Source organism: Corvus hawaiiensis, chromosome 2, assembly GCF_020740725.1.
Source record: "Corvus hawaiiensis isolate bCorHaw1 chromosome 2, bCorHaw1.pri.cur, whole genome shotgun sequence".
NCBI classification, from domain to species: Eukaryota; Metazoa; Chordata; class Aves; order Passeriformes; family Corvidae; genus Corvus; species Corvus hawaiiensis.
Window position 1 is genome coordinate 120,657,203 of NC_063214.1, and position 27,444 is coordinate 120,684,646.

The window sequence follows — 27,444 nt, forward strand, 5'->3', positions numbered from 1 at the left end:
CCCAGAGCAGCTGGGGCTGCCCCTGGATCCCTGGCAGTGCCCAAGGCCAGGCTGGACACTGGGGCTTGGAGCAGCCTGGGACAGTGGAAAGTGTCCCTGCCATGGCAGGGGTGGCACTGGAGGAGCTTTAAGGTCCTTCCAACCCAGGCCATTCTCTGATTCTGTGATTTCTCTCCCAGCTGTCTCTCCCAGCAGTTTTCCTCGCTCCCAGCTGTCTCTCCAGGCCTCCCTGTCCCCTGGCAGTTTGCAAATCCTCCTGCAGCAGGAGGCTGGCAAGAGCTGCTTTGTGCCAGTGGCTGAAGAGCTGTGGGAGAAGCACAGCTCCAGAGGGGTCATTACAACACTTCCCTCTGCCCCAGGCTCCCCAGCTATGCTGAAACACCAGAGATTTCCCCTAAAAAACCCCTCAGTGTCTGGGAGGCCTCAAATTTAAAACATGCCTTTCACTATAGCATGACTGAAGTTCATTTGTGTTTTTGAAATGGCTTTTTTGAAAGCTGAGGAGTCTGTTGGAAAGCACAATGGATTAGGACAGGCTGGTTTTGCTACAGATGAAGGAGGTGCTTCCTTTTATTTACATTTCCTTCAGGAAGCCCTAAGATTGGAGTTTCAGGAAGAAAGAAAGCATCTACTTAATTGCTTCACTTTCCTACTCTCAGAATAGTTTTCTTTTACTGTTCTACTTTCTTTGGGTTTTTTTTTTTTCTTTTTCTTGTGCGTTTCTGTGAGCCTTTAGTAAGAGCCTGAATGACTTTTACACGTGATTAAAGGGGTTGTAGGGATTTGATCAGAACTTGAGTCCACCACAAACTGGAAACTCTACATTAATAACGTTAAACACAGGATGTTTCTGAGGCTTGGGTGGATGTACCTAGAATTCACTGGGAGTTTATCCAGATGTCAGGAAACACCAGTGTTCAAACTGTACCTGCTTCTCACTGGAGAGCCAAAAGTTGAAAATCACTCACTAAATGCGTCATTGAAGGTCTTGATCAGATGAGGAATCTCATTTAGGATGTTATTTGGGAGTTTTATTTGTCATCCAGAGGGTTCTGGACAAACTCAGGAGTGGGGCCATGCAAATCTCATGAGGTTTGAACTCAACAAGGCCAAGTGCTGTTGCAACAGGACAAGGAGTAATGGGTTTAAACTAAAAGAGACCAGATTTAGATCAGATATAAGGCAGAAATTTTTTACAAAGATGGTGGTGAGGCCCTGGCACAGTTTTCCCAGAGGATCTGTGGCTGCCCCTGGATCCCTGGAAGTGTCCGAGGCCAGGCTGGATGTGTTTCTGAGCAATCTGGTCTAGTGGAAGTTGATCTTTAAGGGTCCCTTCCAACCCAATCTATTCTGCTTTTATGATTTATACCTGGAATATGAAACTGGAAGCCAAGAGACAAGGCTGATTCTATGTTTGCTGCTCTGTTTGTTAACATTATATCTTTTTAATTCCTTCCATGAATTGCAGAGTGCAGTCCTGGCTGCCTTGGATCTCAGCAGCACTGGAATTCTATGTACAAATGGGGCAGTGAACTGCAATTACCTCCAGATCAATCTTGCATGTGGACCTGTGGAGGATTTTTATTTTGCTTTGCAAACACAGCAGGGTAACCATGGCTGATGAGGTTTGTTTAAATAATATGTTGTCAAGAAAGGAAAAGGAATCGGAACAGTTTGGACTGGAAAGGACCTCCAAAGATCTCATAGTCCAACCCCACTGCCATGGACAGGGACATCTCTCACCAGACCAGGTTGCTCAGAGCCACGTTGAACACCTCCAGTGATGGAAGTATTCTCCTCTGGGCCACCTCTCCCTTGGAGTCTAAATGGCAAAGATGGATCCAGTTTTGGCCTTGGTCAACTGGAAGCAGTCCAAACTGGTGTCCAACACAGAAGTTTGGAACAGGAGCTCCGACCTCTTTTCACTTGCTCTCCTCCAAGTGGGAAGTGTCTGGATAAGGAGTTGGGGGAGGGGAGAGCTTCACAGGTTCTCTGTGAGCCTGCAGAGTGCAGACAGAGCCACAGTCACATCACCATATGCTAATGCATTTACTGAGGGCTGCTTTTTAATAATTTTCCATTGCAGCAAGCGAAGATCTCGTTTGGCTGTGAGCTGCATTGTGCCAGCACGGGATATTAGTCTGTGTTAGATCAAAATCAATGCTGTCATTGAGGTATCCATTCCTTTCATTGCTCTAAATAGCACTTTGTCCTAATACATTGACTCACTGCAGCAGCAGCAGCAATAAAAATCAGTAAATACTTCTGGCTTATTTCAGGGTATAAACAACCTTTAATCCATCCCCCCACCACAGAAGGGTAGGGCCAAACGGAACAAATTTGGATAGGCTTTATTTAGCACAGATGCTATATTTTCCCTCAAAGCAAACAAAAGGGGCTATTTTGGGGAGGGAAAACTGAGCAGGACTAGGAAGGATGGAGGAGGGAAAACAGCCCAGTGGGCTGGTGCCAAGAGAGAACAGGTCAACCTGCCTGAATATTGTCACCAGGGAGGTGGCAGGTTCCTGCAGTGAATGGATCAAGAGAGTGGATGGGACAGAGGGGGAGCAGCAGTGCCCCAGCTGGAGCAGAGAAGAGACTGATTTGTACTTCTGGTGTCACCCATCAGCATAAATGTTCTGCTTTAGATCATGTCTAATGTGCTGCACACGCTGCAGTTGTCTGAGTAGCCTCAACAGCGAATTGGATTGACGAGAGCATCTGCTGCCAAAAAACTTCTGGGATTCTGTGAAGTTCCCAGTCTTTGCCAAGGCAACTTCTCCTTGTGTCCACTGAACAGATTGCAGCTAGTCCCAGAGCCCTGGGGATGGCAGATCATGAGAGCAGAGCATGCCCCATGGATCAAAGAGAGCAGATGCGCCCTGGCTGGGCCCAGAACACGGAATGACTCACAGATCAAAGGCTGCTCAGTGCTTAATAGTCACATTAGTGCCTTCTTAAATCAGAGGTAACCCAGAAAAAACTCAACTCCCTCACTCAGCTTGTCCCAGAAAATCTCTTCCTCCAGTCCCTTGCTCCCCAGTGGCTCGTTTATGATGTAGGGCACAACAGCTGGCGGTTCCTGGGTGGGAGATGATGTTCCAGGCACTGCTGAGCCTCGTGCAGACCTTGGCTGTTTCTCAAAGCTCTGGTACAATGTGGTGCCTCTCACATGACAAGCCCAAACAGCTCGGTGTGAGTAACAGCTTGGTTAAATACAAGAGGGGAAAGGCACAGGCACAGGAAAGCTGTGGAAACATTTTGCACTTCTCTCAATCCAGCACGTGTCTTGTTCGTCCTCGCTTCCCAGATTTCTCCTCAGGCTCCCAGAGTCCAGTGATGTGCAAAACTTCAGGGGTTTCTGCAGAGTTTGCACAAAATCTTTATCCCACCCTGTATTTCCTCTGGTAGCTTCATGCTCCAAATAAATTGACATGAGGAAAGTCAGAGGAAGGTCCTACATCCCATTAAGTCCCTACATTTTATGTTGTTTTCACACATAGAGAAGCAGGGGACAAGCACCCTGGGAAGCCAAACCTGCTGGAATAGTTCTGACCAAAAAGCATCTTGAAAACTCTTTTTCTTTGCAAGCCAAAATATTTAGCAAGGTGAGTCCCAATTTCAGGAAAAGCAGCACTGGAAAGGGGTTTCTAAGGTGGGATCTCATGTCAGAGGGATTGCAGAAGGGAAACCAGTTTGAAATATCTGATCCTGCCAAGACAAAAAGGCATATTTTGCACAGGGGATGTTTCCCAAGAAGCATTTCTAAGGATTTGGTTTCCCTGCAGCACAGAATTAAAACTTCACAACCTCACAAAAAGCACAGAAGCTGCCATAAACCACAAATTATTCCCTGGCCAGCTTTACCTGCAAGTTTTCAAATAGCCACGGGTCAAAATTTAGGTTGGGAAGAAGGCAGAAAAGTCAGGAAGTGTCCTGCAGGTTGGGATTTCATAGGATGGGTGTGGTCAGGTCGTGGGTGAACAGCTACAAACCCCAACCCACAGCTGGGACCAAGAAATCCTTTGGGGAGATGGACACAGAACAAGAGCTTCAAACTTTTTCAGTGTTTATTTATTTACTTATTTATTTTAACTCTCTGTTTCTTGGAGTTTTTTGGGGGGTGTTTTGCTTTGTTTCTTAAACCCAGTCAGTTGTACCTGATTTCCAGGTTCCCCAAGGACAGCAGGTAAAATTACTCAGGGAATTACTTGCAAAGGAGGATTGCAAAGAAGAAATATGCTTTCAGGAGGAATTTCCCCATGGAAAGGGTGGTCAGGCCTTGGAAAGAGCTGCCCAGAGAGGTTTGGAGTGCCCATCCCTGGAGGTGTCCAAGGAGTTCCTGGAGGTGGCACTCAGTGCTCTGGGCTGGGGACAAGGTGGGCATTGGGAACAGCTGGGCCTTGATGGGTTGGGAGGGCTTTTCCAGCCTCAGGGATCCTGAGATTTTGATTTTAGATCTATATTGATTAAGGTACTTCTGGTTTCCATGGAATCTGTGGTGCCAGCTTTGTTGAGCCTGGTAATTTATGGCTTTAAAGCAATCAGCTTAATTTAAAAGTGTATCTTGATCTCAGCACTGAGTGAGTTGCACCTGCCTGCCAAGCTCCAGTGCAGGATAAAACACACCACAAAGAAGTCTTCTCGGGTTTTTAGGCAACTGGGGAGAAAAAAACCAAAAAAATGTGTGATTCAAAGCACTTCTAGATTAGCTATTTCCAAGTGCTGTTACCGTGTTTTTATAATGAGCCCACACTCAAATGTAAGGATACATTTTGGTGGTGCTGGATGCCCATTAAACACCTCCTGTTTCAGCTGCAAGCCAGCCATGCTTAGAGACAAAACCTTACAAAGCTTTCCTACTCATTTTTGTAATCACCCACCTAAGACAGGTTACAGAACAAATGAAAATTAAGGTCTAGATGGGGACAGCACGCACGAATATATTCAGATTTCTATGACTCAGCCCAGACTGGGAGCCTGAGCAGGAAGAGCAAGCAGGCAAAATACTCCTGAAAAGGAATGTTCACTGTCCTGCCCACAGGTCTTTGAACACTATCAGGGTTTTTCACTTTCTAGAAGCACCCATTATGTGAGAATCTCAAAACAAAAGCAGCATTTCTTCTCTGTCATGACTGTAGAGCCAATTTCAGGTTCAAAACCCTAAATGCAATGAGGTTTTTTTCTTTTAAACTTTACCAAAGTGAAAAATTACATTGGTGTTTGTCCAGTATTTAGAACAGACTCAACTAAACCATTAACAGAAAGAAAATATTTTTAGAAATCAGTATTAACAGAGAAAATCAATTTCATTTCCTTGGTCTTTCTAATTTGTGTCCCTCTAAGTTTTCAGAATTTTTATGTGCTAGGAAAACAAAAGTTGAGATGCTTTGATAAAGTTCTGCAGCCAAAAGGCAATATTTGAATTAAGCTTATACCTTTTTATATCTTCCCAAGATTAGGAAGCACAAAGGATGACTGAGCACTGAATAATCCACCCAACACTGAGTTGTGCAAGGTTTTCTTAATCACTGGTTCCCACCAGTTAATGGCTGGTTTGTTGTGCCTTTTAATAGCCTGAGAGCAGCAGCTTCTGGTAGCATTTTAGTAGGATTGGGGTTTTTCCTAAACAGCATCCTGAGGCTGAAGATTGTTAAAGGTAAAAGAAATAATTCTTTAAATAAAAGGACCCAGCAGATATTTGTCAGGACAGGCTTCACCAAGAGGCAAAAGATTTGAACATCCCTGTCAGGAAAGCTGGGCTGAGTGAGCTGGACTGGATGTGGGAGAGTATTCCCAAAACATTCTCCAAACTTTCCCATTGTTTTGAGTTTTACAGCTTTGTCCCTCAGGTTTTAATGACAGCATATCGGGTGTATTTATATAGAAATTAATTGTTTGCTATGGCAAATGATTAGACAAAGGGAACTCCATCAGTTTTATTTACTACACAGCATAAAAGCTAAATCTGCTATTACAAGAGAGAACAGTGTAATCAAAGCAATATTTAAAAAATTCTATTTAAGGTGGCAAAAAGAAATAATTATTAAGTAAATTATTTGGGATGAACTTTAATTCCTTGCTGAACAAAAACCACCTCACAGGACAGATCATCTGCTGCTCATCTGCACCTTCATTTTCCACTTACCAGCTCCACAAATGGGGAAAGAGCCCAAGAGATCTGACAGAAAAGAGATTCTTGGAAGGGCAGAGTGGAAAACACAGAGATGGAACCAAAATGTTCTTCCTGAAAACTTCCTGCACAAAACCTTCAGATTGTCTTTCTTGGTGCTGAAGGTTTAACTTCAACCTGAGAAAACAAGATATTACAATGGTATTGATTTCCACCATTTTTGTAACAAACCCTGTGCTATGAAGCCCTAAAATTTAGAAGGAGCTCTAAAAACAAAGCCAAGAAAAAAGCCAGAACATCAAAATTGGATTTTACATTCAGAGACATCCCAGAGCAACCAGGACATCACTGTATTCCTGTTTTAGTTTAGACAGAGAAGTTACTGAGGATGAAAAGCCTAGAGAAAAGAAATAAAAACCAAATCCTGACACACAGCCTAAATCTTCTTTGCTGCTTTATTCCACTGCAACTGGAACTGTTATTATTTCCCACATCTATTAAACTCTACTGATGCTTTTGCCCTCTTTAAATTCCCTCATTTACAATAACAGGTTCTCTCCTCTTCCAAAGCCTCTCTCTTTCATTCCAAAGGATTGTCATCCATCCACCACTTCACCCAGAGCAGGAACTATGAAGTGTAAGCAAATGCTAATTATACCCCTTGTCAACAGAGTGATCATCACACTCCTTTCATACTGGTGTTTGCAAGGGTCAGGAGAAAAATTAAATGCTTGCAATCCTCCTAATGTCCTTTTCCATAGGAGAAGTTTCTTTGGAATTTGCAGCTAGCAGGAAGTGGATTTATTAAAAGCTAAATATCAGCATGGCCATAAAAAAATGAGGGAATATGTTGCATTTATGCAGTTTTTAAAAATTGGTCAGGATGTTACAGATCCCAATCTGGAAGATGTACCCCAAGGGTTCCATTCTGAAAGAAACTTTTAAACAGGAGCAAAAGCAACTGAAACAGTTCCTGAGGAATACCACTGCAATAGGAAAAACCTTGGCGTTCAGGGCACAGTGATGGATTTAGGAGAGCCAGAAGTGGGATCTTTTTACTTGTCTCCATAGCAGGAATAGGATTTTTAATTTCTACATGTTGTAAATTTGTGATCTCCTTAGAATATCAGAGTATTTACACCAAAAGAAGGTTATCTTTCCTCAGTCATATTTCCCTTTGGTTTTCCACCGTGGAACTAATTGGATGTTTCTGCTCAGTCTTTGGAGAGAGGCAAAATCATCCAGTCCCACCTTCACCCCAGCAGCACCAGCAGCACCCCAAAGCCTGTCCCCAAGGGCCACATCCAGACTCCTCCTGAGCACTCCCAGAGACAGTGACTCCAGCACTCCCTGGGCAGCTCATCCCAAGGCCTGACTGCTCCTTCACTGAAAATGCTTTTTCTAATCTCCAATCTGCCCCTCCCCTGGAGCAATTTAAGGCCATTTCCTCTCATCCTTTCACTGAACCCCCCCCCCCCCCCCTCACTGCCCCTCCTGTCAGGGACTTGTGCAGAGCCACAAGGTCCCCCCTGAGCCTCCTCTGCTCCAGGCTGAGCCCCTTTCCCAGCTCCCTCAGTGGAAAATTGTCTCCCCCTGAGTGCCCCCACCATGGGACCCCCCTGTATGGAAGCAGCTGGTGCAGCAGCTTCCCACACCTCCTCTTTGGCAGCTCTCTCTGCCCTGTGCAGACACTGCTTGGAATTAGGGGGCACAGAGAGCCCAGCAATTCTCACCAGCACCCCGATACCTCCCCAGCAGGGAGCTTGGCACAGCCTGAGCCGTAGGAAATTGGCAGGGGCTGCCCAGGGAGGTTTGGAGTCTCCATCCCTGGAGGTGTCCAAGGAAGGGCTGGACGTGGCACTCAGTGCTGGGGACAAGGTGGGGATTGGGCACAGCTTGGACTCAATGGGCTGGGAGGGCTTTTCCAGCCTCAGAGTTTCTGGGATTCTATTAAATAATTTGGCCTGGATTTTACTACATTACAGAGACAGCTTTTATTTTTTTTTTCCTCTGATCCTCTCTGAGCCCTCTGTGAAAGCACCAGGCCACTTCAGCAATGGCCACTTGGACAAAAGCCTCACCTCCAGTGACCAGGGACAGCAGCCAGGGAGCAGCTGGAGCTGGGCCAGAGCAGGCTCAGGCTGGAGAGCAGGGAAAGGTTCTTCCCCCAGAGGCTGCTGGGCACTGCCCAGGCTCCCCAGGGAATGGGCACGGCCCCGAGGCTGCCAGAGCTCCAGGAGCGTTTGGACAGCGCTGCCAGGGATGCCCAGGCTGGGATTGCTGGGGGGTCTGGGCAGGGACAGGGGCAGGACTGGATGGTCCTTGTGGGTCCCTTCCAGTTCAGAACATTCTATGATACTACACAGGTTGCCAAGAATCCAAAGTCTCCAGGACAAGCTCATCCTGTGCTTTTGGACCTGACAGGTTGAGCACCTGACCAAGTAAAACTGGCTATGAAGCCAATACTGGGCCCAGAGATGCCATGGACAGAATTCTAGTCCCCTGTTTGTCCACTGGTCCTGGCTTTCCATAGGAAAACAGTGTAGGTGGGCACTCCTATGGATACACGCTGGTTTTCCAGCTCCAAGTCACTTGACCAGAGGCCAACAGTTTCATTTTATTTTAAGCAGGAAGAGAACACAACAGAAGGACTGAAAACAGTGACAGCTTTATGAGGAGGTGTGGAAGAACAAATGCTGGGAGTCTTTTTAATCAAAAGGTCAAAAAGGTCTTTTAAAATTGCTGGATCTGATGCACGGCATAGTATGGCCCTGAAATGTCACTCTGCCACTCCTGACTAAGCCATTACTTCCCTTAGACTAAATTCCAGGCCAGATTTATTTGCATTAATGTTCCTGGGATAACACCACAGAAGATTAAATGTGTTCAGCCTGCCATAGAGAGGGAGAATTTTGTGAACAGCACTGAACACTGTTTTTCCCCTACCAATGTGGAGATAATATAATATATTTCTGCCTCCTACAAACACACCAGTGCACCCAGCTGCAGGTTTTAGCTCCTGTTTTTAATTTTGTCTGGACCAAATAACACCAGCACACTCAAACTGGACTGAGAGGATGAGCAGGGTGAGTGAGGATTTGATTGATTCATTCATTGATTCCACAGGGAAGCTTTACCAGACACAAGTCATACTAATGCTGAACGTAAAAGCAAATAATCAAGGTAACTGCAGGAGAAAGAAGGCGAAAGCCAGCGAGTCAGGCAATTTGTTAAAGTGATCACAGATGAAAAACAAGAGGTTTCTCATTTAGCAATCCCATCCTGCAATAGGAGCTTGTACTCCATTTCCGTGTGAATGGCACTGAGGTCAGATTGCCTGCTCGGGTCAGCGCTGAAATCAGTTGTAACTGGTGGACATTTATCCCATCAGCCGTTCTTCATGGCTTGGAGATGTTGCTCTGCGTAAGAAGACAGAGATAATAAACACGTTACAGAGGGAAGGTGCCGCGCCCTGGGGGCAGATGTGTGGCAGGTCAGGCCATCAGCTCCTTGTGTGGATCAAACCCAAATTTAAGATTAACTTACAAACACGGTTGCCGCTTCTTTGATACCCACACAAATAACACCCATCGTGGGTTGTCACACATTTCTTTTATCTGTGGCATCCTGGGGTGCAGTGGGAAGAGCATTCCCAGCAGGTCAGGGTTATCCTGCCCCTGTGCCCAGCCCTGGAGGCACCTCTGGGGTGCCGTGCCCAGCTCTGGCTCCTCAGCCCAGCAGGGCCAGGGAGCTCCTGGAGCGGGGCCGGCGGAGGCTGCGCAGCTGAGGAAGGGCCTGGAGCAGCTCCGTGCCCAGCACAGGCTGAGGGAGCCGGGGCTGCTCAGCCTCGAGAGGAGCCCCAGCTGAGAGGGGCCCTCAGCCCTGGCTGTCCCTGGCTGCAGGGAGGGCTCAGGGCAGGGCCCGGGCTCTGCTCCGGGGCCCGGCAGCGGCACCAGAGCCACGGGCAGGGCCTGAGCCCGGCAATTGCCCTGCACAGGAGGCAGAACTGCTGCCCTGGGCAGGGCCAGCCCTGAGCAGATTGGCCACAGAGGCTCTGGGGTCTCCTCCCTGGGGATATTCCAGAGCCATCTGGACACAGCCCTGTGCCCTGTGCTCTGGGATGGCCCTGCTGGAGCAGGGAGGTGGCACCAGTGGCCCTCTGTGGTCCCTTCCAGCCTGACCCATCCTGCAACTCTGAAGGTCCATAAGTGACTCTCTCTTTTAGAGGCGATCTCTGAGACCCTGGAAGGCCTAGATGCCCGTGCAGCAGGAATTCTCTTTGTTCTTGATCCCAAATTTATCAAAACTCAGAGAATCTTGTTGGGGACCGTCTGGTGAAGCTCTCTTTAGAGTCCTTGTACATGTACAAGAATGAGAAATGTGAGGAGCCCAATATCTTATTACATAACAATCCACAGAAAGTTCTTAGGCCGTTATCTTTTTTATTCCAACACTAGCAGAAGTGTAAAGAGAGGGAAAAACCTCTCTATCCAGGCCACCTTCCCAGTGCTATGAATGTGAGCAGGTAAATCCTACTCTCTCCCTCCAACCCCCTCCACTGATGGAGGCTGTGATTATATAAAATAATGCTTTCTCCACTTCACTTTGGTGCTGCTGATCATTTGAGCTTCCAACACAAATCCTGATTTACAAACTCACTGCCTTCTTGGGCTCCAGAGGGAAACAGTAGATCCGGGGCTGTGTCCAGCAGCCAGAGGGAAATGTTTGTTCTGCTGCTGCTCCCTGTTGCCGGCTCGAGGAAGCATCAGATAAAAATGTCTCTGATGCAGCTCCATGTACAGTACAAAATACCAGTCTCACAAGCTGGAGGAGGAGTAACAGCCCCAAAATAAAGAGTTTAGTCACCATTTCAGAGCTCAGTATCCAATGGAAAAAAATTGTGTTTGTATACAGAAAAAAAAAAAGAAAAAGAGAGGTTTCTGTGCATCTCCCCCACTCCTCCTGAATGCACATTCCTTGTTTTGTGTTCCACACACCTCAGGTCCTCACTATTCATTTCACACATGACTCCCACATATTCTGTGTAGATGGAAATAAATATCCATTTGTTAACGCAAAGGAGATCCATTTTGGGATACATGGAGGTGTGAAAGTCAGAAACAAGGTCGAAAACTTCATCCAGGCCCTTTGAAAATCATAATAATGATCACAGAATCATCAAGAGCCCTCCAGGATCACCCAGTGCCACCCCAGCAGCACCAGCAGCACCCCAAAGCCTGTCCCCAAGGGCCACATCCAGACTCCTCCTGAGCACTCCCAGAGACAGTGACTCCAGCACTCCCTGGGCAGCTCATCCCAAGGCCTCACCACTCTTCCAGGGAAATTGTTTTTTATAATCTCCAACCTGAGCCTCCCCTGGTGCCATTTGAGGCCATTTCCTCTCCTCCTTTCCCTTGGGACACGGCAGAAGAGAGCAACCCCGCCTCACTCCAACTTCCCAAAGGGACAATCCTGCTATAAACTGGAAGGTTTCCCACTTTTCTCCACACAGGCTGTGTCCAGGTAACTCTCAGCCACACTGACCCTTCCACTATTGATATTGCAAAGGACTTATTTTCTAAAGCTTCTCCTTTAACATGACTCCAGGTGTGCCTGAAAGTTACACTGTGACAGAGACTATGAGGAAATTTAACAGAAAATGGTTTATTTGCTGAACATAATATTCTAGCTTAAAATCTGTATATTTTCATCAAACTAGGTAAATTTTTTCAACTAAACAGCACCTTTTCTAAGGAGGAAAATATAGGTATTATATAGTGAAATAGTGTTATATTGGCGGGTTAGATTAATAAAGAAATTCAGGTGATATTCCCAAGAGAGTCAGTGAGAGTAAAGACTGTTCCTACCTCTCCTTCACCCTTCCTCACTCCTGTCAAGTAAAAAAGACAGCCCAAGTTCAGTTCCTCTCTTTGCTTTACTCCAAAGGTGAAACAAAGATTTCTCACTCCAAGTCTGTCTTGCATAAAAAGGGGAACATGTTTTATACACGGACTTTGCTCCTCCCTTTGTCATTTTTTCTGAGCCCTGGGCTATAAACCCCAACAGTTATTATTTATAGGCAGTAGAATTTGTTGGATCTTATTTTTAATAGCCAGAGATCATGAAAAAAAAATCCCATCTGCATCCATCTGAGGACATTTTCCATTTTTCTGCTCAAGCACTGATCTGAAAGCCAGTTGTTTACAAAACCATGGTGTGAGGCAAATTAGGATGTCTGAAAAGAACTGATCAGAATGCTCTGATAGAACTGCTGGGAAATTTTGATTTTTGCCAATAAGTTCTTTGTGTCCATCTTGTTCGTTGCTGGCTAATTACCACCTTTGCAGACAATCTACATGGTTAGATCTCCTTGGAAACTAGCAAGGCTAGGAAAAAAATAAATGTAAGACTCTATATTTGAACTCAGAAATTGTTTTTTTAGCACAGAATTAGGGCCAAATCATCTCTGATGCCAACTGATCACAGTATTTACATGAACAACATTCTCTCAGAAGAGAGGCAAAATATCTTTCTTAGCTTCTGTCCACTCCTTATGGACCCCCTGTGAGCCTCAGAGAATGTGTCCATGGCTTCAAAAAGAGAAATGTGTGTATTGGACAGCTGGAAAAATATAAAAAAATGTAAAAAGTGCTCTCTCATGCCCTGACAGGGGAGCACATGAGCCTGGGGGTCTATTTCCCACTTATTCCTGTGTAACTTGGCATTAGAGCCCTTGGAGGGTCTAACCCTGTCTCTTCAAAGACCTTTTCTATGCTTTAAGCCAAATGAGGTCAGGGTTAGATTGGATATTAGGATTAAATTGTTCCCTGGGAGGGTGGGCAGGCCCTGGCACAGGGTGCCCAGAGCAGCTGGGGCTGCCCCTGGATCCCTGGCAGTGCCCAAGGCCAGGCTGGACATTGGGGCTTGGAGCAGCCTGGCACAGTGGGAGGTGTCCCTGCCCATGGCAGGGCTGGCACTGGATGATTTTTAAGGTCCCTTCCAACCCAGGCCATTCTGGGATTCAGTGGGTTTGCCAAACTTCTAGATTCCCTGATATTATCCAAATCCACATGCTCCCAGGGACAAGAAGCTTTGGAAGCCACGACCTGCTGTTAAAGGAAAACTTATTTATTTTAAAACCAAAAAAATTCAGCTGTTTTAAAACCTAATTCGTTGTGTGAGATCCATGGGGTTTTCCATTCTCCACCCATGTCAACCCTTTTGGCCTTCACCCTCTTTAGGCTGAATATTCCAGGCTTTCCTTAGCATCTGTTTGATGGCCTGTTCCACTAGACTGGGTTGCTCCAAGCTCCATCCAACCTGGCCTGGAAAACTTCATCCTGGACAAAGAGAAGGAAGTTACAGCTCAAAGATAAGAGGCTGTTTTGCCGCCAGATTTAAAAGAAATTAAACACAAATACTCTGGGTAACACCACAAAATCTATCTCACCCTATGAACAAACTCACACAAGGCTGGATCCTGCAAATTCTTTCCTGTCACCCCTCAAGTACAAATACAGTCCCTTCTCTCTGTTGCTGTAGTGCCTCCTTCCTTCCTCCTTCCTCCTTTTTCCTTCTTCCTTCCTCCTTCCTCCTTCATTTTTCCTTCCTCCTTCCTTCTTCCTTTTTCCTTCCTCCTTCTTCCTTCCTCCTTCTTCCTTCCTCCTTCTTCCTTCCTCCTTTCTCTTTCCTCCTTCTTCCTTTTTCCTTCCTCCTTCGTCCTTCCTCACCAACTGCTTCTCTTCACTTTCTCTTTCTCCCTGCTAAAACACACACATGCCAATCCCAAATATTTCACTCAGCCCACCATTCCCCTACATCTTGGACATTCCAACATCCTCATTTCTTTCCCACACATCCATGGCCTCTGATGCTTCAATGCACACCAGGATAGCACAACTAAACCTCCAGGGAAGGCCCTTTAAAGCTTTTGCCATGTCACTAAAAATCACACCAGGTGCCCTTCTGCCATGGAACATGGTCTCATCTAGAAGACCTCACTTGCAACTTGTCCATATTGAGAAAGTCTGAGTGTCTACAAAGCTGCCAGTCCCACCTTCACACCAGTCAGGTGGGCTCTCATGGTGCTTGGGCACCAGAGAGGGCAGAAAACCCCATCAGTCCCTTCAGGTGGAACGTCAGGAGGAATTTCTTCCTCGAAAGGGAGCTCAGGCCTTGGCAGGGGCTGCCCAGGGAGGTTTGGAGTGCCCATCCCTGGAGGTGTCCAGGGAAGGGCTGGAGGTGGCACTCAGTGCTCTGGGCTGGGGACAAGGTGGGCATCAGGCACAGCTGGGACTTGATGTCCTTGGAAGTCTTTTCCAGCCTCAGAGATTCTGGGATTCTGTGATCATTCCTGGCAAAGCATTTCCCTTGTGCCACTGGCCTCCACCTCATGGATGGGCCTTTGGGTTATCAAAAAATGGTCTAGTGAGTAATCTTTAAAAAGAAGAAAACCAGAAACCTTCCCAACACACAGGCTAATTTGTTTGCAAATGTTCAAACCTTATTTTGTGCACTGAAAGCTGCTCTGAAGCAGCCAATGTCTATTTTTACCACCTCAGTTCTCCATTTAATTTTGGGTTTGGATGCACAAGAAGCGTGTTCTCATTACCAGTCGATTCATTTATCAAAAGCTGCCCTCCATGGGCTCAATACTTTTGTTTACTGTTTTCTCATTGAAAGGTCAGCTCCTTTACCAACTACTTCTTTAAGTGAGTCTGTACCTGTCTAAGAAAGACACAAAATTCACATTTTAGTGCAGCGCTAATTCCTTGTCTCACGTAGCAGCTCTAACAAGACCAATCTGTATTTCTGCTGTCCATGGCCACATCCCTGAAAGGCAGCTCCCTCATTTCACTTTCCCTACACATCTCAGGAGAGATGGAAAGAGCAGAAACTCCACTTTTTCTCTCAAGATCTGAAGGCTACGAAAGCTTTGAATTATTTGTGCTGCTGCTGAGCTTTGCCAGCTCCAGTAAGGGTGGACGGGCTTTACAGGCTGAATGTACCATCAAAAATCTCAGTTCTTTAAAAAAAATAACACCAGTGCAGCCTGTTCTGGTGAGATCCATCCACAGAAATAAAACATAATTCCACAATATCACTTCATTTTTATGTTAAACTCTCCATTCAGCCACCCAGAATCAAAGGCCATCAAGACTCCCTCAGATAGATGCAAGAAATTGGATGTTGCAATCTGGGATAACGGGAGAGTCCAGCACTGCCAAGTCTTTCTACTTTTTCCAAAAGGTTTCAGTTAGCCCTCAAAGGACCTTATTTTTAGAGAGGAAACTGGTGACTCGTGCATGGAAAAATCCTGGGGAATGATGGATTATTTTTAGCCAGATTAGAAAAACCTACAGGAAAAATCAAGGGCAATCAAAAAGTCTTTTATACTTTTTAGCAAAGTAAGAAAAACAAGCAGAAAATCCCTACTTCACCCAAAATAGGGATTACAGAATTTTTCATATAATCCCTCCATTCTGAGTTTATTTAGTCCTTCTGAACAACTTTGTTTCCTAAAGTTGGGTAAAATATTACTGTGAAAAAGAAGTGCAAATCTGAATTATGAAACTGTTGTTAAAAGTACCAAAACTTCAGCATTTTGCACCCAAAATAGCACCTTTTTGAAAGCCTGAAATTCAATGTACTTTCCCTTATAAAATATTTTGGAAAATGCTGTTGGTCAAATCAAATTCAATTTACAAAAAATGTTTCCTTGCTTCTAATTCTTTTTTTTTCTCTGCTTATATCCATATAGAAAAAGATAATGGCAATTAGAGCAATTATAGCAATTTCAGAGCAACTCCTTTGAGATTTTTTCAAACAAATTTATAGACCTATTTACTTTATTATGTAGCTTAAGTGAACTAGCACAGTAAATGGTAATTTAGACACCACTGAATTGCTTATTTCAAGACAAAATGTTGCTATTTGTTAGCATGGAAAGATTTTTTTTTTTTTTGGTGGTTTTAACTTCTATTTCTACTCTTGTTGGGGCTGACATAGTCCCTGCCTGAATACATCTTTGAACAACTTCTTACGTGTAAAATGGGTATAAAATCCTGTGGAGCTGATGCTCATTGCAGAAAAAATATGAGGTTTTTCATTCAGATTAAACAAAAGTAAGCAAAAATCTGGATTGAAACCAAACATATGTTTACTCAACCTTTTACTTAAAAATAAAAAGCACGAGTTGAGCCAGCTTTATTTTCTTGCACTCCAATTGTTTTGTGGACAAACCCCCAAAGTCTGACCTAAACTGAGCTGCTGTTGAAGGTGGAAGTCCCTGTATGGAAAATGAGGATCAGGCAGATGCAGCCTGGAAAATCCAAGCACACAAAGCAGGAGCAGGGGTTTCTCCTTTTGAAGAGACTTCACAGGGACATGGAGTGGAATAGTAAGTTGAAAAAATATTTGACTGGAGCTTTGGGAGCAGCAGCATTTATGGAAACAAAAGAAACATTTCTTGTAGCTCGCTCTTGTAGAGATGGATTTCTTGGCTTCCAACGGTGTGGTTAACTCAGCCTGTTTTCATGACTTTGGTAGGAATTTAGTATTTCTGAGGGCTCCAAAATCTCACTGAAGATCTGAAAGAGATCTAAAAGCCTAAATACCAACCACAGTTTCAAAAGTGTTTCAGAGGAGGCCAGACAGGGTGATGGATAAGGCTCATTTCCTTAGGAAACATTGCTAAAGTACCATTCTGAACTTACCAGTTCCAGGTTATCAAAACACCACAGCCTGAAACAAAACATTGACTCAGCTGAAATTAAGGAGGTTTTAAAAAATTTCTTTTTTCTAAATGCCACTTCCAGCCTGATTTCTCAGTTTGGTTTTTTTTTTTTTTTCCTTCAGTCTATAAACTGCACAAAAGGGGAAATCATCAGCAAGAAACAAGGTCTTTGTATTTCACTGTGACTTTTTTTGGCAGGGAAAAGGGATGAAGGCAGTGATGGCCTAATTATTTAGCTTAAAGAAAGCAGCCAAAATCCCAGTATCACCTGCAAAAATGGAGAAGGAGCAGCATGGAAAGAACACGAGAGCTGTTGAGATAAACTCATTTTAAGAGGGATAATTGCCTGGCCCCTGAGATATTATTTGAGGCAACATTTGGATGGCAGAGTTTGGGTTTGTATCTTAGGCCAAATGAGCCAACACTTAACCAGCAGAAATCTGTGCACATCCACCAAGTCACCACCAAGAGGGACAGCAGCAGCCACAGAAATGTTGTTTCCCTGGCATCCATGTGAAACATTTCAGTAGTTTTTCTCCTCAAGTGCATAAAAATTAAAATCCTGCATGATTTTTGTAAAGGAGGAGCAGGAAATAGAAGCTCACCTGAAATAGAAGCAAAAGCCATCAAAATCCTCCTTTGACTGCAGGGAAGTTGTCAAGAAAGAAATCTCCATTACCAGATTAAAAAAAATAATTATAATTTCTGCCTGTTTCAATTTTTCCAGTCTTTTCAATCCCTTCTTTAGCTTTGTGCAACAGTAATAGCAGCAAGAAAACCAATATGCTTGGGCAACATCTGTGACCTGGGGGCAGCACGTTTGGATGGAAACTGAGTGAGGAAAAGAAAATCATTTCAGGAGGGAAGTTTCTGGCATTTTTTCATTTTTCTTTCAAGAATTGGAAGGCAGGAGGAATCACATATCTGTGCTTCAAAGTCATTCTGTCCCCTGTAGTTCATAATTTTTGGGGAAAAAAGCCCAGAGCAATTGACAGTTCTTCATAACCCAAACACATCTCTTTACCAGCGGGATTTGCGCTGTTCTCCCAAAATTTTGCTGCCCAAGGAAGCTGAAAAATCAGTGTCAAAGTACAGTCAGGAGTGTGTAAATATTTGCTTTGCACTGTAGCAAACCCACACCCGACCCAGGGTGCCAATGCCGGAGCTTTCTCCAGCCAGTGACCACCCTGACCTAGGGAAAGGTAATTCAGTGCAAACAATGTTTTGCAGAGCAAAAGTGAACACTCTCAAAGTCATCTGGGATCCTCTCACCTTAAATTGATCAGATCCAAGCTCTCTACCATCATATGAAGTCTTCTGCTCCTGGTAGGAAAGTGCTAGAAGCTCTTGGCCTTGGTCTGCAGCCTTAGACCATTGCATAAGTTATGGGTTTCACTCGACTGCTTCAGCATCTTGATTGAATCAAGTCCTTCCTTCTGACCAAAAATATTCCTCTCCATCATTCCTCTGCCTTATATTTATGAGAGTTCATTGATCAAAGCAAAGAAGCTGTCAGAGTGTGTTGTGCAGCAGTCAAGGTGGTTCCAGCACCTGCCCAAGGAGCTCTATGAATATTCAGGTACAAGGCTGCCTCAAGGTTGTTCAGCAATGCAGGAAAATACGGAATTTGGCTATGCCAAGGATGAAGATTCAAGTGAAAACACCCTGACTTCAGGGAGGGGAGGGAAAAAAGGACAGGAACTGAGTTGGGATAGGAAACAGCAAGGAGAGAGGGGCTGCCTTTTCCTGCAAACATGAAAATTGGTGACAACAGCTCTTCTGAGAGAGTGCATTTCTCTCCTCTCTCATGAGCTAACTGGACAGACAGACTTTGACAAGCTGCCTGCCTTGATTTCCAAGCTTTTCCCGTGCTGGAACATGCACCAGCCCCACCAGCAAGCTGACTCCATCTCCAATGTTAAATAAAACCAGGAATTGTTCTGCAGCCTTGAGACCAAGCAGTACAGGATGCCCTGCTGCAGAGCGCCTGGCCCTGAGTCTTGTGGGGACTTTCTCTTGGGTTTAGAGCATAACTTGTTTATTAATAGTGGCCTTTTTCCTCTTCAATTTCTCTGGAACAAGGTGAGGTCTGTGTTGCAGACCAGGGGTTTGTGTTGCTTTAAGCAGGGGTGGGATGGGAGCCTGTGGAGGTGTCTGAGGGAGCAAAGGTGGAATGGTGTTGGCAGATAAGAGTGAAAAAAGCCAAATCCGATTCAGTCTCATCCATGCTGCTGAATGGGAGCACATCCTGTCTCCCAAACCCTTCCCAGGTATTTTCTCAGAGCACTAATTGGGCCAAAGCCAAAACGATCAGTTTGCTAAATTAGCAGTGCAATCACCACTGGACAGGGCAGCCAAACTCCTATTTACGCTTCCAGAAACAACCAGGAGAACACCCCAGGTATCAGAGATATCACAAGTGCAGAATTAAATGAGTCAGGCTTATCCATATGAAATATTTGGGTCAGAATTATCTACACAAAATAGCTCAGCTGATCAGCTCATTTTTGTTCCCAGAGTTTTCATCTGGGAAAATTTTAATGGGGAAAAAATCTGGAGAATCTCGTCTCACAAAAGTTGGGAATACTCTTTTTCCATGTAATCAGTAAAGAGAATACATGGAGGAATCAGCATTTAACCAGCCCTCAACTTCTCTGGAAGGCTGAGCTCAGATTTGAAAAAGAAGCTGAAGAGAAGATGAAGTCCTCCTTTCTCAGAGGTGCAGAGGGAAGAACAAAGAGCGATGGACACAAGATGCAGGGAAGGGAATTCCAACAGGATGCAAACAAAGCAAAAAGAAGTCCTCAATGTGAGAGAGAAAGTGCTGAGACAGGGCCCAGAGAGGCTGTGGACACTCCCAACCTCGACCCAGAGCAGAGTAACCCAATTTTCAGAGAATCAGAATCCCTGAGGTTGGAAAAGGCCTCCAAGAAATCCAAGCTGTGCCCAATGCCCGCCTTGTCCCCAGCCAAGAGCACTGAGTGCCACATCCAGCCCTTCCTTGGGCACCTCCAGGGATGGGAACTCCAAACCTCCCTGGGCACTCCATGGAAGTTGGTTCTGTGTTGAGCAGCGCATTGAAACCTTTAGAGGTTCCTTGCAACCCAGAATATTCACTGATTTAAGCAGATTTTGAATTGATTGATTATTTTTAGCAGTTAAAGCATATAAACACAGTTTAAAGCTGGTAACAATAAGGTCAATACAGGTCTTTCATGCTTTCTCCTTTTCCTGGTACACCCCACAGAGAAGAAAAGCTTGGTTCTTAGTAAACCTCTGAAGAAATAGTGCAATAGTACAAAAATTTTGGTATCTGGACATGTGATAGCAACTGGCAGGAATAACTGGGGTTGAGTAACTGGAAAAAGAAGTCTCAGGGGTCACATCAGACAAGGACACCTTGCAGCAAGTCAGGGAACACGTCTGACTTAGAGGCACCAGGAGGCAAATGTGTGGCCAGGATTTGCAGCTGCTGAGGCCTGTCAGCACCATGCTCAGTGATCCCTGTTATCCCTCTGGCAGCACCTGGCACTCATTTGGCACATGGAAATACCAGAGAAGAGCCCAGCTCTGGTGTTGCTGGGTGGCACAGTTCAGGTTGGGACACCTGGGCTGTCTCTGCTGCTGCCCTTGCTGCCTTGCTGGCAGCAGCACTGACAATACTGAGCGTTTTTCAAGCGTAAAAAAGGCTTTTTCTCTGCTTTGTCACCTTCTCAGATGAAACAGGGCTCTAAGGTTGTGGACAGGACAAGGACATTACGGAATCATGGAATCACAGAATGGTTTGGGTTGGTAGGGGCCTTAAAGATCATCCAGTTCCATGGGCAGGGAACATTCCCCTAGACCAGGTTGCTCCAAACCCTGTCCAACCTGGCCCTGGACACAGAAATACCTGCTCTGAAGCTCCAGCTTAAGCTTTTCTGGGAGCCAAAGACCTGGTAAAAGACTAATCAGACAGGAAATGTCTCCTTATTCCAGAGATCTGTGTTCAGTGCCAGGCAGTAGAGATGGCTCTGAATAAACACTGACTCCAAGAGCTCAGACTTCAGGTAGCAAACAAGTTTCATCATCCAGTTTGGGACCCACAGCCTCATGAAAGGCTGAAGATGTTTATAATGAACTGTGTCTGCACATCTTTGCAGGTTCACAACGTGCAGCCTTTTTACATTGCCCCATAAATGTTGCCAAGCCAGGGCTGTTTGGCTTCCCCGTGATTCAAATGAAGATAAATTTAGCAAAGCAGATGTAAAAACAGCATTCTGGAGCCTTCAGTGGTAAATTCTGCAATGAAGTTGGTTAGAATCCAAGACAAAAACTACAAGGTCAAATGACTACCAAAAATGGAGTCGTGTTTTTCAATTTCAGTTACCAGCTTCATTTTCCACCCTCCACAATAAAAGGGCCAAGAATCAGAAGTGAATGGAAATGTTTGTGCTGCAGAGACACAAAGTGTTACTCAGACTGATTTCTTGCAGCTGTACAGGCTTAAAAGAAATGAAAATAGTAGAACATTATTTTTATCAAGTGGGATTGGAAGGCAGTGATGAAGCAGGTAATGTGAAAAAACAAAGTATCATCTCTACAGTCTCTTTTCTAATCATAAATATATCTCATCTCATGTCCTTTTTAGTGAAAGCTGCTGCTGAAATAAACCTCAGTCACACGCATGCTCCCTCTGAAATTAGATTTATGATTCCATGGGTGCAAAGAAGTAATTTGGGTCCTGAAGAGATTTGCCAAGTCAGTGTTTATTGAGCACTCCAACCTCTCAAAGCGAGGCCTAGCAATGCTTCCAGCTGAGTGAATAGACAATCTTGCATTGATTTCAACAGTGCAGGACCAGATCCTAATTCCTTTCTTTTTCAGGAAAAAGGATCTGTGTTCTGTGATAATGACTGCTTACAGTTGCTAGCTGATCATAAAAGGCTCCACTTTTTTCTCTAAACAAGACTCTTTCTCCTCATATCTGGGAGTGATGATGGCTCCTTGCAGTGTGGATTATCTGGCTGGGCTCATCCCACAGACAAATCCCCCTCTATTCCCAGAATTCCTGTGTTCCTGTGCCCCTCTGTGCTCATCACAAACGAGATTTTGCAGAGCTCTGAAACAAAAACCAGCCACAGATGAGGCAAAGCATTCCAAAATCTCTGCTTCCCTTCTCTGACTTCTTCCATTGCCAGCAAGAGGAGAAACAGAATTACCTGGATTTAGGGTGTTGAAGGCTACAAGAAATTCCTTGTGCTGTGCAAAGCCCAACAACCCCACAGAGGGAACCCAAACAGCCACCAGGTACTGCCAAATACTCCACAGCTGGATGCAGTGCCAGGGAGGTTTGGGAGCACAGCAAACAAGAGCTGAAACACTCAAGGCTTCCCAAAAGTCAAACTTGGACCTTAGAGATGCAAACACCTGCTTCACTTAAAAGTGGCCCTCATCCCAGCAGAAAGTGGGGAATGCAGACAGGAATGGCAGTGTCTGCTCAACACATCTGTCTACATGCAGCAAAGCCCATGAGAGCGATTTTTAGATTGTAAATGATTTTGGAAATCAGGGCATTTTCAATGAATCTGCACACAAAGTGTTCACAACTGTGTTACGAGAGTTAAAATCACTAAATTACAGTGGAACATCCACAGAACTTTCTGAGTCAGCTTCTGTTACAGAAAGGTCAGTTATAATTGGCAATATTCTTCGTTGAAACTCCTCATTATTTTACAGATCATACACAACCAAAATAGGCTTCCAGTACTTAAATTGGACAAGCAGGCCCTTTACATTCCTCCTTTTGCTTTGCATTTGCACAGCAGCACAACAAGATCTACCAAAATACGCCAAAAATCACATTTTTGATGAAAAAATGATTGCTTCAGGGTTATATTGATGTGTTACATTCACAGCCTCAAAGAGAGAGAGCATGTCCTGCACAGCTCTTTTGTTGTTGACACTGGTTTCGTGTTGTTCTACAGGCTCTAAATAAAAATATGTGCATGGAAGAACGGGATTGTGCCTTTCCAGTGCTGCTTTGGAGTAGACAAGAACATGACAACAACATTTGCTGCAATTTTACTGGAAAATAAAATGTTCTGAGCACTGGCACACAACCCCCTGCAGGGTGAAATTTCTAGAAAAGCCTTTGGCATGGTTTGGACCAGTGCAGAACTGAGGACACACAATTCCTGGCTCCATTTCAGGACACAGATTATTCCTGTTTGGCAGATTGTACAACACTAACCTGCCTGGAAAACAATTGGAGTTCAATAATCCAAGTGTGGGCTGCACCCTCCTTACCCTCCACGCTAAATAATAGGCCTGGGCACACTTAATTTGCTAAATTGGCCACAGCCAGGACACAAGTGAACTATTCAGGGACTTATTTAGGAGAACTCCTTGTCATTTGCTGGGAAATTAAACAAATCACTGAAATCTCCTATGTCTTGTAGGTTTTGCCTAAGAGAGTAACCAAAGCAGATCCTTTGAACAGAATCCCTTAAATTGGCTCGTTACCTGGCTGTTGTGTTCAAACAAACATAATGTTTACTGGGAGAGGAGGAAGAGTTCAGAAACACCTTTTTTTCTCTTTTTCAGTGCAGATTAATAATATGTATATATTTTTGTCAGGAAGAAAAGCAGAGAGAGCAAAAATAGCTCTCAAGTGAGGCTGCTGCTACTCACTCCCCTGTTCCTGGATCCATGACAGCCATTATGTAACCAATAGGAAAATTGGATGGAATAAACAGCAGAAGTTAATTGGGTTGATACCAAGTAAAAATATAATTAGTTAAAGTATTTTGTGGCAAAGGCACTGACAGTATGTGGCTGTGCCTCAGCCTCAGTGGTGAACAGGGATCCTGCCATGTGTTTAAAACTTATTCATCAAGCATTTCCATGGAAACACACAGATGCATAATCTTTGGATCACTTATTGAGTCTTTCATTAGTAAATTTGCAGATGACACTAAGCTGGGAGCTTGTGTCGATCTATTGGAAGGAAGGAGGGCTCTGCAGAGAGACTTGGATCGATTGGATGGATGGGCAGAGTCCAACAGGATGAAGTTTAATAAGTCCAGGTGCCGAGTTCTGCATTTTGGCCACAAAAATCCCCAACAACGTTACAAGCTGGGGACAGTGTGGCTGGACAGTGTCCGGGCAGAAAGGGACCTGGGGGTGCTGGTCAACAGCGACTGAACATGAGCCAGCAGTGTGCCCAGGTGGCCAAGAAGACCAATGGCACCTGGCCTACATTAGGAACTGTGTGGCCAGCAGGAGCAGGGAGGTCATTCTTCCCCTGTACTCGGCACTGGTGAGGCCACCCCTCAAGTGCTGTGTCCAGTTCTGGGCCCCTCAGTTCAGGAAGATGATGAGATGCTTGAGTGTTTCCAGAGGAGGGCAACAAGGTTGGTGAGGGGCTTGGAACACAAGCCCTGTGAGGAACAATTGAGGGAACTGGGATTGTTTAGCCTGGAGAAAAGGAGACTCAGAGGTGACCTCATCGCTCTCTACAACTCCCTGAAAGGAGGCTGCAGACAGGAGGGGGTTGGTCTCTTCCACCAGGCAGCAACTGACAGAACAAGAGGACACTGTCTCAGCTGCGTCAAGGAAGGTAGAGGTTGGATGTTAGGAAAAAGTTGTTCACAGAAAGAATGATAAAGTACTGGAATGGTCTGCCCAGGGAGGTGGTAGAGTCACCATCTCTGGATGTGTTTAAAAACAGACTGGGCATGGCACTTGGTGCCATAGTCTAGTTGAGGTGTTAGGGCATGGGTTGGACTCGAAGGTCTTGGAGGTCTCTTCCAACCTCGTTTTTCTGTGTGATATATATCTGTGTGTGATATTTCAGGAATTGCTGCTCCCAAGGTTCACTCTGGAGTGAGAACTCAGTCCAGGAGAGGGTAACAAACTGTGATTCTGATCTAGAAACCTCTCCACAAAGGAATTCATTCATAGCAGGATTGGGTGAGGGAAAGAAGGAAAGGGCATCTTGCAAAAAAAAAGAGAAAAAGACAAAAAACTTGACCTTAATTTTTCCTCTAAGAGACTGAGAGTTGAGAAATGACAGCACTGGGAAGAGCCTGGAGAGTTTATAAACAGCCAGATGCCCCCAGGAAGATGGAAATGTCTGTAAGAGTGTCAAATAAATGCTGTAATGGGAGAGACTTTGGTTAAACACTGGGTTTGGTTGTCCAAAGCTGCCCCCTTACAAAGCCAGATGAGAATTAGCTCAACTACAACCTCTCCAGGTTAAGAAAAACCCTTCCAATTTGGAAGTGTCACATCCTGATCCCACTTACTGTGACAGCAGCTCCTGGCTCCTACAGAACCTATGGACACTTGACAAAATGTGGCCCTTCCCTCGTGCTGTGAGAGACGGGTCAGGCTGGTTGTGATGCACAAACCCACACAAAGCATTTGGAAAGCATCAGTAAAACTTTGCTGTGTGAATAAAAGGTGCTTTGCTGCTCAAAGTACTTCCACAGGAAATAAACTCTGCATGCAAAGCAGGAGCCGTGTGGTGGGAGGGCAGCCCTGGATGTCCCTTCACGTTCCTCCTGCTGCCAGGAATAAAATCAGCACCTGGGTCCCCTCCCAGGATAATTTCTGGTAAGAGATGCTCAGACAGGGAGGTTTGGGATGTGGTTCCCTTCAACAGCAGGGCCAGGAGGAAGGAATATTCTCAAAACCAACAGGACTCTTCCACTCATGGTCTCTGGGTCCATGCCGGGCTCTGACTGGGAGGGGAAAGCAAATTATTCATAATGCCTGAAAGATAATGAACCCCATTATATCAGCATTAGTAGTTTAACATAAAGCCTCAAAAGCCAGAGCCTTCATAGGTTGTTCATAATTATGTGAGGATTCTGTTGCTGCAGTGATATGATAACTCCTGTGGACTGGAATTTCCTTAAGCACAACGGAGAGTTGAGCATAAAGTGGGAAGCCTTAACTTCAAATTTTCTGGCTTTGGCTTCAATCTGCCTCACAAGGGCCTTGCAATGCCTTTTGATTGTGTTTTGTCATGCATTACCCTGCATCAGGGATAATGCAAGCAGGCACAGTGTCACTGGCTGGGGGAGTTCCTTCAGAACTGAGGGCCTTGTGACACAGCTCCCAGAGCTGCCACTGCCATCAGCCCCGATAACGCTCTCCTGAGACAGAGCAGCAAACTGAAAAGGTGACACGGGATGGGGTGCACAGCCTTATAACGTGGCATTGCTCTCAGATTCTGTGCTACTGTAGGGCTTTGAGTCTTTCTTTGAAAGAGGAGCAGATCAGGAGGAGGGACAACCAGGCTACAACCCTTTTTTTCCCCCTGGGTATTTCGATCGCCCCTAAAACTCTACAAGGGTCTGTGATCTTTCTCTACAGGGATGAACCTGCACATCTTGAAAAAGCTACAGGTGCTGTGAGACTCCACACAGGACCTGCTGCACAGCACACATTTCTAAGAGTGAAAAATGCTTCTAGAGCCACACTGACCCACCGAGAGCAGCCCCTTGTGCAACCCTCTGTAAGGGACTGGTTCAACATCACAGCAGTGCTGCTCTTTAGGTGGGATATTGGGAAGAAATCCCTGGGAGGGTGGTGAAGCCTAGCACAGGGTGCCCAGAGCAGCTGGGGCTGCCCCTGGATCCCTGGCAGTGCCCAAGGCCAGGCTGGACATTGGGGCTTGGAGCAGCCTGGCACAGTGGGAGGTGTCCCTGCCCATGGCAGGGCTGGCACTGGATGATTTTCCAGGTCCCTTCCCACCCAAACCAATCTGTGATTCTGTATGCAGAGTCAAGCACCTGGACAGACCCACCAAAAGACTTTTCCCTTTACAGTCTGGCAGAAGAATGACAGCAGTTAGCCAGAAGGGAAAGAATTAGGAATTCAAGAGCTGATATTCCTGCAGGAAGAAGCCCCAGAAAACAAAAGGATTTCGGTTAAAAACAACAATTACCCCAGACCTCACCATGTCCTCCATGCTAAAGACATTTGATTAAACCACTCTCCTCCTCAGTACACTCTTTTTTTTCTCTGGCACACAACCATAATGAAGCTATTTATCTCCAAAGGCTGGGAAACTTAAGAAAAAAAAGCCCAGATCATTAGAGGACAAGGTACACTTGAATTGAAGGCCACAGGCACAGTGAATTCAAATGAAATCTGAAGTACCATAGGTTTTGCGTTGCTGGGAGAAGGACACACAATTCCCTGTCTCATTATCAGCAAGACATTGATTTTCTGTGGAAGTGTGCATGAATTGCTCTTGATGGATAGTACAACTGTCCTTCAACAAGAGGAAGATTGGTTCTTTCTAAAAACTGTTGGCTTTTTTTTTATAAAAAACCTCCTTCTACTTATTTAATACTTTCCCCACAGCAATGCAATTGATGGAAAAGAATAACTCAACAATAGCTCATTTTCTCTGCTCGCCCCCAAGTCAATCCATTCCCTCATTTATATCTTTTATCTCCATGAGATCTTTTTTGGTGCATAAAAAATTTCATTCATTGAACTCTAATAGGGGTGAGGGGGGGAAGGAATATCTGCTTAAACCCATCTTGCAGAATTTAAATAAGGTAGGATGTAGATAGGA

At 45.1% G+C, this 27,444-nt stretch overlaps 1 protein-coding gene across 3 annotated transcripts in view; it reads left to right on the forward strand.

The window, feature by feature from the left end:
• The window catches only part of KCNJ6 (potassium inwardly rectifying channel subfamily J member 6), a 148,227-nt gene that overhangs the window by 87,082 nt on the left and 33,701 nt on the right, over nucleotides 1-27,444 (forward strand). The window contains exon 1 of one of the 3 annotated variants that reach the window (XM_048291100.1): nucleotides 26,258-26,414. The exons of the other annotated variants lie outside the window; for them this stretch is intronic. The gene's annotated coding sequence lies outside the window, so the exon portion shown is untranslated. Of the gene's footprint in view, nucleotides 1-26,257; nucleotides 26,415-27,444 lie in introns of those variants that run through there. 3 annotated transcript variants of the gene reach the window in all.